Below are 16,189 nucleotides of genomic sequence, written 5' to 3'. Positions count from 1 at the left end.
TTCTGAAGGGATGGCGCAGCTCTCCTTCATGGTGCACACATTGCTCTCAGACCCCCTCCACAGGTCAACAGAGCTCCAGGCCATCACTGTTTTCTCAGCTCACGGAGTGGCATCTCTAAATTGTTTCATTTTTTGACAGTTCCCTTCACTTTTGAATAGCCTTTTGGTACATTTGATAGGAAGAGTCCAAGAGGTAGTGGAAGGATTTTCATTTTGAACACGTGTGGCTCCTCGAGCTATATATGCTTCTTTCTGTTCCTTCTCCCTCCTTTTCATTGTCTCTGCTTCTGAAATGCTGAAAGCAGCAGGGAAAAGGCCAGAACCTGGCAGGTGTGGTCCTCGCTTGTGTGCTACCTTGACCACTCGCTGAGGCTCCCTCTGTGTCACTTTCCGTGGTACAGAATTTCTAAAGCCACCTCTGGGTATCAGCATTCATTTTAGGAGACAAAGTAGAAGTCTGAATGGCTAAGTGAAACATTTACTTAAGGTAAACCAAGGAGACAGTAGGTGATGGCAGGAAATTAAAAAAAAAAAATCTCTTAACGAAAAGGCAACTTGATAATGGCTACATGGCCACATAAGAAAAGGCATTGTGTGCTCATTCAGTAATAAAAGCATAAAATGTGACAGATGCTTAAGCAGAGTAGGAAAATGAGGTATCAATTTCTGATCTTAAAGATTCTTGGTACATATCAGGGATGTGAGTTTCAGGGATGAGAGTTTCAGGGATGTGAGCGCTAACCCCTGTTTGTACAGTGCTTTCCATAGCCATTCTCGTGTGTTACTTCTTTCCAATCTCAGAGCAACGGTGTAGATAAGGGTTGTCATTGTTCCTATTTTGTATACCAGGAAATCAGGACCTGGTAAGATTTAAAGATTCAAACATGGGTCTTCTGGTTCCAGCTTCTGGTACCCTGCATTTCTGTGCATGACATGGGAAACAATGCTTCTCTGACATACTCAGGGCCAGAGTAAAGACCAAAGTGCCCAAGTTAGCTTTGAGTATCAGAGCAGAAAGGGGTCTCAAGATTAGTCAGTCCAAATTCCATCCCCAACCGCCCCCACTTTAAGGATGAGGAGACTGAGACCCAGGGAGACCTTGTGAGCAAGAGTGGAGAAGCAGCACGTCATAGCCCTTCCCATCTACTGATCCTATAAGGTTTAATAAACCTATAAGGTTTATTTGTATGATAAGATCCCCAATTCCACCCGCACTCTCTGGGACCCAGTGACTAGCAGTTAGTCAGTGCATAGTAAATGTATGTTAAACAGATGGATGAGTCATCGACTGACTTAATTGTAACTATATGCAAATCAGTACATTTCTTAGGTATCTGTCTTGACCTCTTTTTCCTACCCAAAGTTATTATTTTTCACTTCAAATAGAGAGGGTCATGTTTGTATAAAAATCCTGAGACAGCCAGCTGAGGGGCCCTGTATGTGTATAAATTGCCATCAGTGGTATTACTAAGTGGCTTTTCTGTGGTACTATGGGTTAATCAAAAGCCTTTGTTATTGTTGTTTTAAACACAAATCTTCAATTTATTATTTAGCTTGTTGGTTTTATTAACTTATTTGAAATGCAAATAGTAGCAAAGCACAGGTCAACAGCTGCAGCTGTGGTTCACAGACAAGGGAGCCAAGGGAGATGGATGGGATTCCGAAGGACTGCCAGCCCTGGGCTCCCACATCCTCCCCCTGGCTTGCTGACTGGGGAGGATGTCTTTGATTACAAGGAAGAGGGGTGCATCTGGGGGCATTGGGCAGCAGAACTTAAAAGGAATTATTGATTGCAGTGCCTGGTAATGGAAAAGATGACTTAGACAGACCATACCTGCCTGATAAGATTCAAGACCATTTCCAAAAGATCCTTGCCGGAGAAGCAACATTCCAGACCTTCCAGTAATTGCTTCTGGGCTGTGGGACATGACAGCGATAAAGGCAAGAATGCCTGCAAAACACTTTCAGCCATGCTTTACCCTTAGAAAGCAGTAAATGCTTACCAATATTGCTCACTTTTTCTCTGATATTTATTACTGTAATAAATGTATTAGTAAGGGATAATGGGAAAGTAAAATGATGCAAAATTAAATGAATCCTGTAACCTTAATCCTGTAATTTCACACAGCTGTTGAAGTGACTGCAACAATTGCAGAGAAGAAAGAGGTTTTTGGAAAATGTAACTTTAAAGTTAGCACAGGGGACATGTGAGAGTGAATGGGTGTGTTTTCAATGGTGCTTGTTATGTGATTTTAAAATGACTAATTTGGACAGATTTATATTGATTTGTAAAATAAAGACAACTTGGAATTTTAGTCATTTCATAAATGAGATCCGAAACCTTTGCTCGATGGAAATGAAAAAGGAAGGTGACATGTATGATTGAAATAACAAAAAGCACTTGTGCTGTTTTTTTTTCCTAGGCAAATTGTAAAGCAATTTAGGAAGAAGTGCTTGTGGGCGGAGGATTCTCACCAGACATAATCTAAGCCTCTTTGAGCAATGGAAAGGGAATTTGGGTGCAGGGAAGTTTTTATATAAATGTGTATAATTTGATTTTGCAAGGGTTCATTTATATAGGAAGTTAGAGATTGAGGCAGTATGTCCTATTCTAATTATTATAGTGATTATGACTCCCCCATTATTAATCATCCACATGCCAGACTCCTTATGAATAAGCCCTCACTCAATCCTCACCACAACCCTGTGAGGTCCTGTTATTTCCATTTGCCAATGAGGAACCTGAAGGTGGTTAGAGAGACAAGCCATCTGCTCAAAGTCATGACAAGTTGTAGCATCGAGATTTGAACTCAGGTCTGCCTGTCTCCACAGCTTCTTTCTCTGCCTCTCTTCAGTGAAAGACTGTAGAGAGGTAGTCCTTCATTGAAGAAGGGCATTTAGGAATTAGACAAAACAAATTATTACTTACTCCATTCTGCCTATGTATGGATTTATTTCTCAGGGATCCTTAAAAGCAGTATCAGCTCTATGAATCTTTGAAAGGAAGAGAAATACCCACTGTCTGAAAGCTCCTGAAAAGGCATTTGGGATCAGCACATGATTCCTGTGACATTGGAAATAGGCCATTCCTAGCCTGGCTGTGTGTATGAAATTGTTTGTTTTAAGTGGACATATTGTGCTATATTGTTGATAAACACCATTATACCAGTGATTTAACTTATGCCCTGGAGGAAGAAGTGCCTTCTGGAGTCTCTTAGTGGTTATTAAAAGTTAGCATTGATGGATTTTAGAGGGAGCCCTTTTGGCATTGAATGATGAAAATAAGAAAGGAACATTTGTGAATTTCAGCAGAGATTTCAGGGGCCTTAAACTTTCATACCAAATTCATAAGAATCAGGTCCATTTTTAAGGGGAGCAATTTTCCATGAATAGTGTGAGATGTGGGCTTTACTTGGAGCTGTTGAGCTTGAGAAGTGGGACACATGCAGCCTCTGGCTGTGTGAAATAATACCCACACCTGGCAAAAGAAGGGGCTCCGTCAGAAAAACACCCCTTTTCTTTGGCCTTCTTTTAAAGGTTGTCTTCTAGAGCTCAAATGTGAAGGTGGTTTTACTTTTTATGGAGATGGCAAAACTATATTTTTAAACTGAGAGAGAGAAGACATTTCACTCATTCTGTTCCTCTTATCTACTTTGTGTTTGCATTTTCACTTAAAGAATAAATAAGACTTAGGCAGCAGAAGGGAAGAAGTTATTGTGGATTAGGGACAGAGAAAAAGAGGTGGTCAGTTTTGTGTTGGGAACTAAAAATAATCCCAAACAAAACTTCCTGTAGTCTCTTCACAGCTATTTTTGAAAAACAAGTAATCTTTAATTAAGAGCAATAGGATTAGGTCTTTTACTACAAGTTATACTTTTCTTAGAGTCTGTATTTATTTTGCCGGTCTGGAAATAGTTGCAGTTATTTCTGCAACTGTGACTATTGTCTAGGAATTGAATGTGGGCAGGAATAGCCTGGCAGATCATTTTGTTTAGAAATAAGTCTTCTCTCTTTTTCTTTTAACCTTTTCAAGTAAGAAGAGTTCAGAAATGTTGCTGTGGCTGATTGTTCCATGTTGCCTTCTTTTATATCAGTTATGCTCAGACGAGATCATTTTTCCTTCAGAATATATTCTTTTAACAATGTATGGTGGAAATGAGCTGGGTATACTCCTTGAGAAAGATATATTGGCAATATCAGGAAGACTTGTCAGAGGCCTGTAGTTCTCAGAACGTGGAGACTAGGCAAATAGTCCTACTGTTTCCACCTCAGGGGGACAGATACTTTGTTGATATGTTCGAGGCTGTTCTGGAAATCTTTGTTCCTTAACACTTTTTTAAGAACAAGCTAGACTGAGCATGGAATTAAGTAAGTGTTCATTGGTCTGGGGTCCTGGGTCTTGAAGTACTAGGCTGGATGAATGTGTGTCTAGCCTTAGAGATTTTGTAGGCCAGAGACATTGCAAAACATATGCTTCTTGGTCCAGAGCACACCACCTACATCATAGGAACAGTAGACGGGCCTCCCAGACCTCAGCAATGTAGGGGCGTAAGTGGCAGAGAACGTGCTGCTTCTCCACCTGCAAGAATCACAGGTCTGGGCCAGGGGACCATGAGGAACACAACTCTCGGTCCCCCTGGGAGTTTGGCTTGAGAGAGTCTGTGGAGTAAAGATGAGCTTTGAGGCCAAATGCACCTGGTTTGGAATCCAGCTTTGCCACTCACCAGTCACATCCCTTGGGACAATCACTTACTTTCTCTGAACTTCATTTCTCCACTTTTTTTTTTTAATTTTTTAAAAAAAGATTATTTATTTATACAAGCACTGGGTAAAGTCAGAAGTGCAGGAGGGTGAGAGAATTCACCAGAGCCAGAGCAGGGAGCAGAGAAGGCAGAAGGACCGAAGTACACTGCTGAGGGGAGCAGCGGGCGGCAGGAGAGGTCTGCGCGCCATGTGGCCGGGGATCGAACTGGCACTGCAGAGCCTGCAGGCAGCTTCGCAGCCCAGCGCTCAACCACTGCGCCACCGGGGAGGCCCCATTTCTCCACTTTTGCAATAAAGTTCTCCATATAGCTCTTGCTGAGGATTAGAATCAGTGTGACGATGTGCAAAGGACACATCACAGCACGTGGTGGCTGTAGGTTCTGATGGTTATAGTATTGTACAGGTGTTATTACAGTGATGGGGGAACCACCTGAAATGCCTCTCGTTCTGAGGATTTTTTTTTAATTCTTTTATTATCATTATTTTTTAAATTTTATATATTTTTACATCATTTTTCATTTTTGCACAGTGTATACATTTTCATCTTGGTTATAGTCTCCATACAATTACCATCTCCCTTGTTTCGATCCTACTCCCTCCTTACCACCCCCCCCCCCATAGTGTGTCTCTGGTTTATAGTTGCTTGTTAATTTTGATTTTTACTTTGTTATAATTAGTCTTTTTCCTTGTCCCTTATTTAGGTTTTTAAATTCCTGCTATGAATGAGACCATCCGGTATTTTTATTTTTCTTTCTGGCTTATTTCACTGAGCATGATCCCCTCTAGCTCCATCCATGTTGCTGCAAATGGCATGAGTTTATCTTTTTTGATTGCTGAGTAATACTCCATTGTGTTTATGTACCACATCTTCTTGATCCAGTCATCTATTTTGGGGATTTGGGTTGTTTCCATAGCTTAGCTATTGTAAATAGTGCTGCTATAAACATAGGGGTGCAGGTGCTCTTTGGAATTACTGTTTCTGTGTCCTTTGGGTAAATACCTAGGAGTGGAATTGCTGGATCATGTGGAAGCTCCATCTTTAGCAGATTGAGGAATCTCCACACAGCTCTCCATAGTGGTTGGACCAGTTTGCACTCCCACCAGCAGTGCAGAAGAGTTCCTTTTTCTCCACACCCTCGCCAACATTTGTTGTTGCTAGTTTTTTTATGTGTCATTCTCACTGGTGTAAGATGGTATCTCATGGTAGTTTTGATTTGCATTTCCCTGATTACAAGTGATGTTGAACATTTTTCATATGCCTGTTGGCCATTTACATTTCCTTTGAGGATCTTTTCATCCACTTCCAGACCCCTCAGAGTCTGGCAGCCCATAGACAGGTAAAGTTGTGGTTAGTGACCAGTCACGGTGGGATTCTTGACTTCCTCTGTCCTTTCCTACCCTTAGAGATGTCTGCTCCCTTGGCTCACTCTTACAGTGATGATAAAATAGGCCTTGAAAACACCAGAGTGGATGGCCAGGCCAGAGGCCCATGAGCCTTCAAGTCTGAGACACACCACAGGCAACAGCTTCCCAAGGAAGGCACCAGGCAGAGAGCGACCTCTCTGGCATGAATACCTAATGTTCCGTAACTAGGATGTGGTAAAATGTTATGACCACAAGGTGAGTGTCTGAGTGGGGAGGAAGGGAAGAAGAAAAGGAGAAGTCCGTTTTTCCTATTAAAGTCGTTATCACTCTGACAATTTTTTGAGACCATCTCCTTTCTCTGAGACCTTTTCAAAGTGACAACTTGATGAATCTGAGATGTGAGGGCCATGACATGATGGGAAAGGCATCTTCTTTTTTCCCTTATTCTCTTACTCCTTGGAGGAGAGATGAAAATAAAATGATCTTTGAGAAAACCAGGAAATATCCGTAAAAAAGAATGTTAACAAAAACAAAAGGAAACAGATCTTTATAAACAGCCTCTGTAGCTTACTCTCTAAAGTTACGTGCATTACTTTATAAGTCGCACTCATGAAATATTTCTTTTTTTCTTTTTTTTAAAGATTTATTTATTTATTTATACAAGTACTGGGTAGAGGCCAGATAAGCGGGAGGGTGAGAGGATTCACCAGAGACAGAGCGGGGAACAGAACAGGCAGACTGAGGAAATACACTGCTGAGGGGAGCAGTGGGTGTGGCAGGAGAGGTCTGCCGTGCCATGTGGGACCCTCGCCGGCTGCCAGGGATCGAACCGGCGCTGCAGAGGTTGCGGGCAGTTTCACAGCCCATTGCTCCACCGCTGTGCCACTGGGGAGGCCCTCATGAAATATTTCTAAAGAAATGTAAAGATGAGGACATGATGTTGGCTTCTTTCCTCTGATTCTATCACTCAGTGGAGCCCCGAGTTTTTGTTGTTTGTATGCATGTGGGGAACCCAACACAGTAGAGACTTAGTAAATATGAAATTGTGATCATTAAAAAACACTTCCTGTATCACTTTGAGACCCTGAAGTTTTATGAGAGCACATGATGGAATATTAATTACAGCACAGTGAGTGTTGCTTGGGGGTGATCGTGCCCCCTGCCTGAAGTGGCCCCATGCAGCAGCTCAGGATTTTCATTTCATCTGTCATTGAGAGTTTGCCATGAGGTTTCCCTGAAGACTGTGAAAGCAAAACCTAGAAGAGCTTAAGAAGGCGAGGCTACCTAGACATTCTGTGTTAAGAGCTCCCTATCTCCACTCTGAATAGTTTTGTAGATAAGCAGTTATGTTTTATAGGCAATTTCTTCTCTAAAAGAAGGGGAGGATGCGTGACCAAGTTTTAGCCTTAGTGGATAAGATTCCATATATTTTTCCATCACGGATCCAAATAGGTAAACCTAAGAATGGAGCGAAAGCTGTTTTTTCTTGCAGCCTATCTTTGGCTTCCTATAAAGAATCTGAGCAATATCTAGATTAAGAATCAAAGACCTCTTTTATGTCACTTGAGATGATATCACTGTGGAATGCTCCTGCTTGCTGTGCAATGGAATGTAGGTGTGGGGGAGGCATCTGATCACAGAGCTATGAGGTCAGGAGCCCTGTGAGGAGCAGCCTCAGCCTTTGCAGTGGTCCTTTGGGTATGTGCGTGGGGAGAAGCTGGTGTTCCAATAGCCCACTTTACTCTTGACTCTGTCATTAACTTTGGACAAGTCACTACCCTTTCACAAGCTTACTGCGTTTATCGATAAAGCAGAGGTTGGAATAAATACTTCTAAACTCACATTTGTATAAGCCTGGGTTACAGGCTGTCAGCCATCTGATGCGACTAGAACACTCCATCCCAGGGCCTGGTGTTACCTGCTCAGTACCTTCTTGGCTTATTTTACCCACCATCTTTTAGTCTGTCTCTACGTCATCTTAGAAACTTTCCTCAACTCTCCGCATACCCCCATGACTTTCTTTCTGACCTCCCTTAAGCCCTCTTATCGTCCCTGCCAGAATGTGTGTGTGCCCAGAAAGGGGGGACTATCCTGTTCCTTTTGCTGACCACCCCCATGGTTCTGAAGGCCATGTCATGGTCCATGTTCTGTCAGCAGTTTCATAAAACAAGGCCCCTCTGCCCAGTCCTTTTGTTACTGTTCTCACATTGGCTTCTAGGCCTTCCGCAGTTCTTTTACTCTTCTCTCCCTTGGCTTCTTCCAGCTGAAGGTCTCTTTCTGTCATTTTGGGAAGCCACCTCTTTCTTTTTCCTATTTTTTGACTTGTGAAAGTCCCTTATAATGGTCTCATATCACTATGATATGTTGGTATGAGGAAAATTGTTTTAGAGGAATTGCTAGTTGCCATATCAGATGTCATGATAAGTCACTGAAACACAAAATTAAAAGGGTCCCCTAGAGCAACTTTTCAGGATGTCATTGCTGCACCTAGCACTAGAATACTCTGAAGAACAGAGGTTCCCAATGCTTTTAAGTACAGACTTCAACCCAAACTCTCAAGAGTCTGACTCAGTAGCTCTAGGTCAGACCCAGCCATATGTAATTTCAAGAAACACCCCGTGTACTTCTGATGGTCAGCCAGGACCAGGAAACATCACCCCAGAACTGCTGATAGGGCAACCATCCTCAGTTCCTAGCTTCATATCCATCCCCACACTATTACTAAGAAAACAAACCCCATTCAGCCAGTTTCTGGCAATGTGCCATGATTCTAAAACACTTATCAGTTGATGAGACTATCAGAATGGGAGAGGGGAGAACACAAAGTGGGAAGGAGCACAGTGGCCCATGGTGGAGGACCGTGGGTGTTTTGGTGGTGAGGATGGTGTGGTACCAACATCTAAAGGGGGAGATCTTATACCTCTGAATCACAAACAACTCTAAACCAATATTACCCCAAAACATAACTATCAGTTGATTGAATTGAAAACTCATATTTATAGGTAAACCATAGTCATTTATTTTATGAGTAGATAAAATAACGTACCTATTTTTAACAGCTTGTTCTCTGGCATTTATGAATTGGTAGAATCATAGCTTATGTGGGATACATTTTATTTAAAAATATTTGACAATAACTTTGAATCTAAATCAACCTCGGTTCCCATCTGCCTTGACTGCAAAGGCTTCTAAGTATTCTACAGCCATTATTCAATCAATATTACTGTACTCTTTCGGAAACCTCAAACCTCAAACTGCAATTAGGGAGGTTTTTTTTACACCGTCATCTCCACTGATAAATAATAAATAAATGCCAAGCACCCATCTGCAAGAAAGCCCCAGATGCTATTTTGAAACTTGATTACTGACATGAGAGTGGGCCTCAGAGCTGGCCACGTGGCGCCTCTCCATGTGGTGTTTGCAACCATAGGGGCGAGCGCAAAATGCCCTGGGGATGAGGTTTCCAGGAAGACTACTTAAAGGTGGTGATGTGTCTCCTAGACCGCAAGGGCCAGTAAGAAGCAGCTAAATAAACAGGTGGGGATGGGTATTCTACAACGAGGAGACAGCATATGCCGAGACCAGAAGTGGAGCAGAACAGACTGAAATATCCAAGCTATGATTTGGCAAATGTAGAAAAACTGCATAATATATGAAGTACGTCCCAGCACTTTAAGTCTCACTGTATTTTCTCCTGGATTAATGGCTTCCATGGCTAACACAGAGCCTCCCTCCAGGGAGTGCTGCTGTTTTCTGCTCCCCATGTGAGTCCAGGAAATGAAGGGCAACATGAGGACCTATTAATAGTGTCTAAGAGGAGAGAATCAGTCAGTGGAATTGTGTGGAGAGGAGTATTTCAGGGCCCTGTGTTATATGCCAGGCACCTATATGTAAAAATGCATGTAATTTTAGTCCAAAGAGTAGTCATTGTGGTCTGCTTCTTTTCCCACTCCCTCTGGACTGAAGCCCAGTGATAACAGCACAGTATTCACTCCCTAGAAATGGCTTCTGAGCACCCAGGGGTGTCTCTCCTCTGCCATCCCCACCTGCTCACAGAAGTGACTGCCTTTAGCACCTTCATTGTCCACAAGGCCTTGTAATGACATGAGCTCTAGGCACCCTCCCTGCAGAAATCCAATAGTGACACGACTTGCCTTTGTGACTGTTCCCTGATAAGGCATAAAGGGAAGTGCAAGCCTCAGGCAGCAATAGCTGGCTGGATTCCAGAGCAAAACTGAATTAAAAACTCATTAAATATTTCGAGTCAGTAAAGCTGATAGGGCTGTGCATTGGGAAAGCTGAAAGCATTGGAAAAGGGGCTGTCAGTTCTAGCTGGCAAATGGCAGGCAGTGAGCAGGGCAAGGCCATGCAGGAATCAGGACAAAACAGGGCTGACTTGTGTGTCATACAGCCGTGTTTTGTGAATGTGCATGTTCTGTGCAGGTACATCATGTATGCTAATTGCTATATTTCCTTTTTTTTCTTTTTCCACGGGAAATGCTCCATTGGACAGCTCTGAAACCAGAGAGGCAATGAAGAAATGCCAAAATGTAGACATTACAAAGAAAACCAACAGAGAAACAGGGGACCCAACTTTATAAAATGGTTTAACATTCTGCTAAATCAGCCCCTCCCTATTTCATGCAAGCCTTATGGAAAATAAGTGAGCAGAAGAGTATGATTTCTTATGTGGGACTTTGTGTGTGTGTACAGCATCTGTCCCATTGTGTGAAATTTCTTACATTTTTTTTTGAATTTGAAGCAAAAAATCCCACCTACAGAAAAAAACTAGAAAGTTAGCAAGATGAACTCCCAGCATAGTTATAACTTCCAGTAAATATGAATAAGATCTGGATCTCTATCACTTTTCTGGACAAAACACCTCTCTGTAGACTATAAGGCTCAAATCAAACTAAGAAGGGCACAAATGGAGCCTATTTAATAATTATCCATTAACAGGAAAAGACTCATTCCAAATGTTTTTTAATGCATCAATCCATGTAGCTCTAGTGTTCCATTAAAAACCCATGGGCAACTGTTATTCTTAAAAACAAATAAAAACAGGCCAATATATTAAAATAGTGATTTCTCTAATGAAACTTTAAAGCACACAGACATTTTATATTGAAAAAAATGGGCCAGAGAATAAAAATCCTTTTTTTCCTTATCTTTGGCATCAAAACCCAAGGGTTGAAGCATTATTGATACATGCATGTCTTATGATTATTCCAATAACCCTGACTTTATCATTAAGACAATGTAATTTATTCTTTAAAGCACTTTTGGAGACATGAGCATAGAAAATTTCATGATGAATTTGATTGAATATGATAGAAAGACAAAGGAGGTCTTTTTCAGAATAATGTAGATATTTTTTGGTGTCAAGATTAAACATTCAGCCCCAGTACATAAAAGATACTAAATATACTCTATTTTATGCACAAATGATCCCTCTTTTACCACGTTAGTGTGATTTTTTGACTTTGTGATAGTGTGAAAGCAGTATACATTCAATAGAAGCTGTTTCAAGTTTTGAATTAGGGCACTCAGTTTTTGACTTTTAGTACAGTATTCAGTAACTGACATGAGGCATTCGACACTCTTATAAACTTGGGTTTGTGTTAGATGATTTTTCCAGCTTTATGCTAATGTAAGCTCTGAACATGTGCAGCCCTGACCTGTGGTGTGGTCAGCATACTCTGGGCTCTGTACTCCAACCTCACAAGTGGGAATGCAGCAATGTTCCAGCTTTTTCTTTTAAGAAAGTTTCCCAAGTCTCAAATCTGACCCAGGACACTCATCAGTTTCTTTGGTTTGTGGGCCCTTTTGTCCTTGAAGGAGCTGGAGGTCAGAGCCAAGGCTGTGTCTCCTCTCATTGGACTGCTGATCCTCAAAAATCAGACAAAGTCCTGCCCACCTTCCTCTGGCTCCCATCCCCTCCCCATCCAGCTCTGCTGCTGCATAGCCCCCAAGCCCTGCAGCCACGAGAGGTCTCAGTGGGTGTGGTTTCTGCCTTCCCATCCTTCCTTTTGAATCCTTGTGTCCTCATATCTCAGTTGAAGTCAAGGGAGTGGTGCACGCCACAACTTCCCATGCCCGTCTCCCCTTCTAGCTCCTCATGACAGCCTCAACTCCAAAACGCTCTACCTGGGAGAGCGTCCATGTGGGTTTCTGAAGCAGAACCAGATGTTCTTTCAGTTATTCCCAGAGCCCCAGCAGAGGACACTGTGGAGCTTGATCTTGTCTGTTCTCCAGAACTGACTGCCTGTTGGTATTTTTTTTTTTTAAAGATTTATTTATTTATGCATATAAGAGCTGGGGCACAGTTCAGAGCTGCAGGGGCTAAGAGGATTCACCAGAGAAAGAGTGGGAAGCAGAACAGGCAGATCTACTGAAGTGCACTGCTGAGGGGAGCAGCAGTTGAGGCAGGAGAGGTCTGCTGCGCCATGTGGGTTGCTCTCTGGCCGGCCGGGGATCTAACTCGTTCTGCAGAGGCTGCGAATTGCTTCACAGTGTGGTGCTTTGCCCCTTGCGCCACCAGGGAAGCCCCTGTCGGTATTTTTACAGGGACAAAATATATTCCCAAAATACACTATTTTACTTGTGAAAGACCAAAGAGGAATGCAACTGTGTAATTACTTTGCTTAGCATGTATTCCAAGTGTAGAAACACATAAAAAATAACCAATAGAGAATAATGCAGGATCGGGGTGTAGGAAATGATATTATGCATGCTAATTTTTTCTTATTAGAACCCAGTCCTTCTCACAGATCCTAAAAATCTGGAGATTCTCTTGCAGGCAAGTTTTCCAACTTTGCCTTCCTTCCTGAATTCATTCGAAACTGGAGTTTTAGTCATTCTTCAAAGAAAATAACAGAGAGTAGAATTTACTTGACTGTCTAACTCACTTCTGCTTCATAATTTTTGGATTGTTTCCTCTGTTGGTTCAGAATACATTTATCGATACCTTGAAAATACCTATTAGCCAGATTTGATTGGATCATGTCACAAATCTGTGCTTGTAAATATTAATTAAATATATGACTCTGAATTTTAATTCTTGTTTTCTACATTAAATTTTCCTAAATCAGCAGATATAGTCTTTCAGCTAAAACCTCCCAGAATATGTTAAGTGTGGTCTGGGGACATGCCGTAGCATCTCATTGATAGAGACCTTGGAAAGACCTTGTAATTATAAAAACAATATGAAATCTTCCTATTGATGCCCTATTTTAATTCTTTAAGGAATCATAAGGTGTGACTGAGTGACCTGAGGCAGAATCCCGTGTACTTGTGAAACAGACAAACACAAACAACTCCTGACATTTTTAGATTTTTTTTTTTTTTGCCCTAACACATAAAAAGAGCTAGACATTTCCTTATTGTATGGCAGTGGGCTTTCTGCTAATGATGACACAGGTGTATATTTTTCAGATTCTGAAAGGTTGACCACCTGATTTGCTCACTTCTAAAGACTGAATTTCAATGTACACAATTTCAGTGTACTACTCAGAAACTGAACAGGTCTATGTATAACTGTGGGTATCTGTATGTTTAGTTGTCCAGTTTTGCAAAAGATCATCACCATTTGAATCAGTGGGAGCCTCTGATGGAGGTTCTGTGATATTTACATAGAAGTCACCAACTTCACAGGAAATTCAAGTTAGGTATTGGCCTTGAAGCATTTTGTTAATAACTATTCTTTGAAGATGTGCTGAGGGCAGTTTATTTGTCAAGAAGGCTGATGTCTTCTTCCTGCACGATAATCTTCAATATTTAGTAAATAGGGCTAATAAATCTACCCAAGAATTTCTATTCATATGTGTATCCTTCCTTCAAAAATGACACTTTTCTGGGCCTCCCCTGGTGGCGCAGGCAGTTGAGCGCAGCGCTGTGAAGCTCTCCGCAGCCTCTGCAGCGAGGGTTTGATCCTGGACGAGGGCAGGCGAGGGTCCCACATGGCGTGACAGACCTCTCCTGTCACTGCTCCCCTCAGCAGTGTATTTCATCAGTCTGCCTGTTCTGTTCCCCGCTCTGTCTCTGGTGAATCCTCTCACCTCCCGCGCCTCTGGCCTGTACCCCGGTTCTTGTATAAATAAATAAATAAATCTTTTTAAAAAATGACACTTTTCTGCTGCTGCTGCCTGTTAGAACAACATACAGAGGATAGAAAAGTGTAATATGGAAGCAGAATGAGTTTGTTTAGTATAAGAGAAAGGGCATACAGGGCCTCCCCGTTGGCGCAGCAGTTGAGCCCTGGGTTGCGAAGCTGCCCGCAGCCTCTGCAGCACCGGTTCGATCCCCGGCTGCCAGGTGAGGGTCCCACATGGTGCGCAGACCTCTCCTGCCTCCCACTGCTCCCCTCAGCAGTGTACTTCGTCGGTCTGCCTGTTCTGCTCTCCGCTCTGGCTCTGGTGGATTCTCCCACCCTCCCGTGCTTCTGACTGTACCCCAGTGCTTGTATAAATAAATAAATAAATCTTAAAAAAAAAAGAAAAAGGGCATACAAAGGGACAAGCACATGAACAAAGATGTTGGCTCTCGGGACCAGTTGATAGAATACAGCAGAGTGATTGAGATGCCACAGAGGTCATCACGCAAGGCAGGCTAGGATCCAGGTGTTTAAAGAAAAGACATTTAAAAGTAGAAAAGTGTGCTCAGGGTTCAGTCTAATGTGAGCAGAGCATCTGACTGGACTCAAAGTGGAACTTCACGTGGGTCACAAAATGAGAACATGTAACTGAGGGTAAAAGGAATGGGGTCCTTGCCTGCCCTTTGGCCCCAGGGAAGGGAAGACCCTACGTCTGTCAGAAATGGGTGTACTCTCCTGGGCAGCTCCAGCACTGAGGCCATCATGTGATGTGGAAATTGATTAGGGGCTGGTCAGTCCCTCAGCATACAGGGATTAGCCACCCCGATACCCTTCAGGATGAGGCAGGATATAAAACCCAAATAACTAGAATCCCAGCCCTTTTGGGTTGGGCTAAAGCTTTATATCAACTACTTTAAAAGATATAACCAGACTTACTCATCCTGGCTGCAAAGCAGGACCCTGAGTGCCCACTTTCTGTTACTTGTTCTAGATGGAGGGTGGCAGCTGAGGCTCCTCTTCAGCTCAGATCAGATCTTAGGTTCCTTGAGCTTCATCCTTCTGGGTCAGGACATTGACCTTCAGAGATCTCTTCCTGGCACATGACTAGGTTGGTTGCTGTGCCCAGCCTGTCACTCCCACTGTAGGTAGCATTGCCCTCCCAGGCTTTACCGGGGATTAAAATCAACTTAGGCTACTTCTCCCAGGCCTAAGGCTTAAGGCTTCTGAGGGATTGGTGATTATTAGATACTAGGCTTAATATCTATTATATCAGCTATTTGTACTTTTTCTGTTTCTTTTTCAATAACCAAACACCAAAAGGACTCATTTGATTTTTTTTTCTTTAAAAGGCAGCTGGCTTTGAGGTGGAATAGTGTGATGATTTGGTTCTGAACAGAAAAACATGAGGGTGAAAGGTCTCAACTGTTTCCGGGAATTTGATCAATGGTAGGAGTTTGATGGTAAATTAAATGTGAGATAAAACTGTCAAATGATTTCAAGAATCAATACTTACTGGAAAAAATTGTTTGAACCTTTAATGAACATTTGTTCCCAAGGGAAATAATTCCAGCAGTGTGTTCAGATATCGGGGTAGTAATACATGAAAACAACATGAGGATGATTGTAAATAAGGTCACTTACTATAGTGTTATTGATCAATAGCATGTGTTATCTCCATTGTTGTTTCTCAAAGAAAGGACTAGAGAGCACTTACAATCACCTGCAGAAATGCAGACTCCTGGATCACAACCCTGCTTCCTTAATCAGACCTTCTGAGAATGGGCATGTGAATTTGGATTTTTGTTGAGCTCCTAGGGTGATGGTGGCATATATTACATTCTGAGAACTGCCTGTGTATGGTCTTTCCCTTCCATCAGGCAGTTATCTCCCAGATAAAAAATATAGCCATGCCCACAGGCTGAGCAAGGGATCAGAGCAGAGGATATGTCTGTCGCAGTGCATATGTTT

This window comes from Talpa occidentalis, unplaced genomic scaffold, assembly GCF_014898055.3.
Source record: "Talpa occidentalis isolate TD23 unplaced genomic scaffold, MPIMG_talOcc4v2.1 talOcc4.6, whole genome shotgun sequence".
Classification (NCBI taxonomy): domain Eukaryota; kingdom Metazoa; phylum Chordata; class Mammalia; order Eulipotyphla; family Talpidae; genus Talpa; species Talpa occidentalis.
This window is presented reverse-complemented; position numbering follows the sequence as displayed.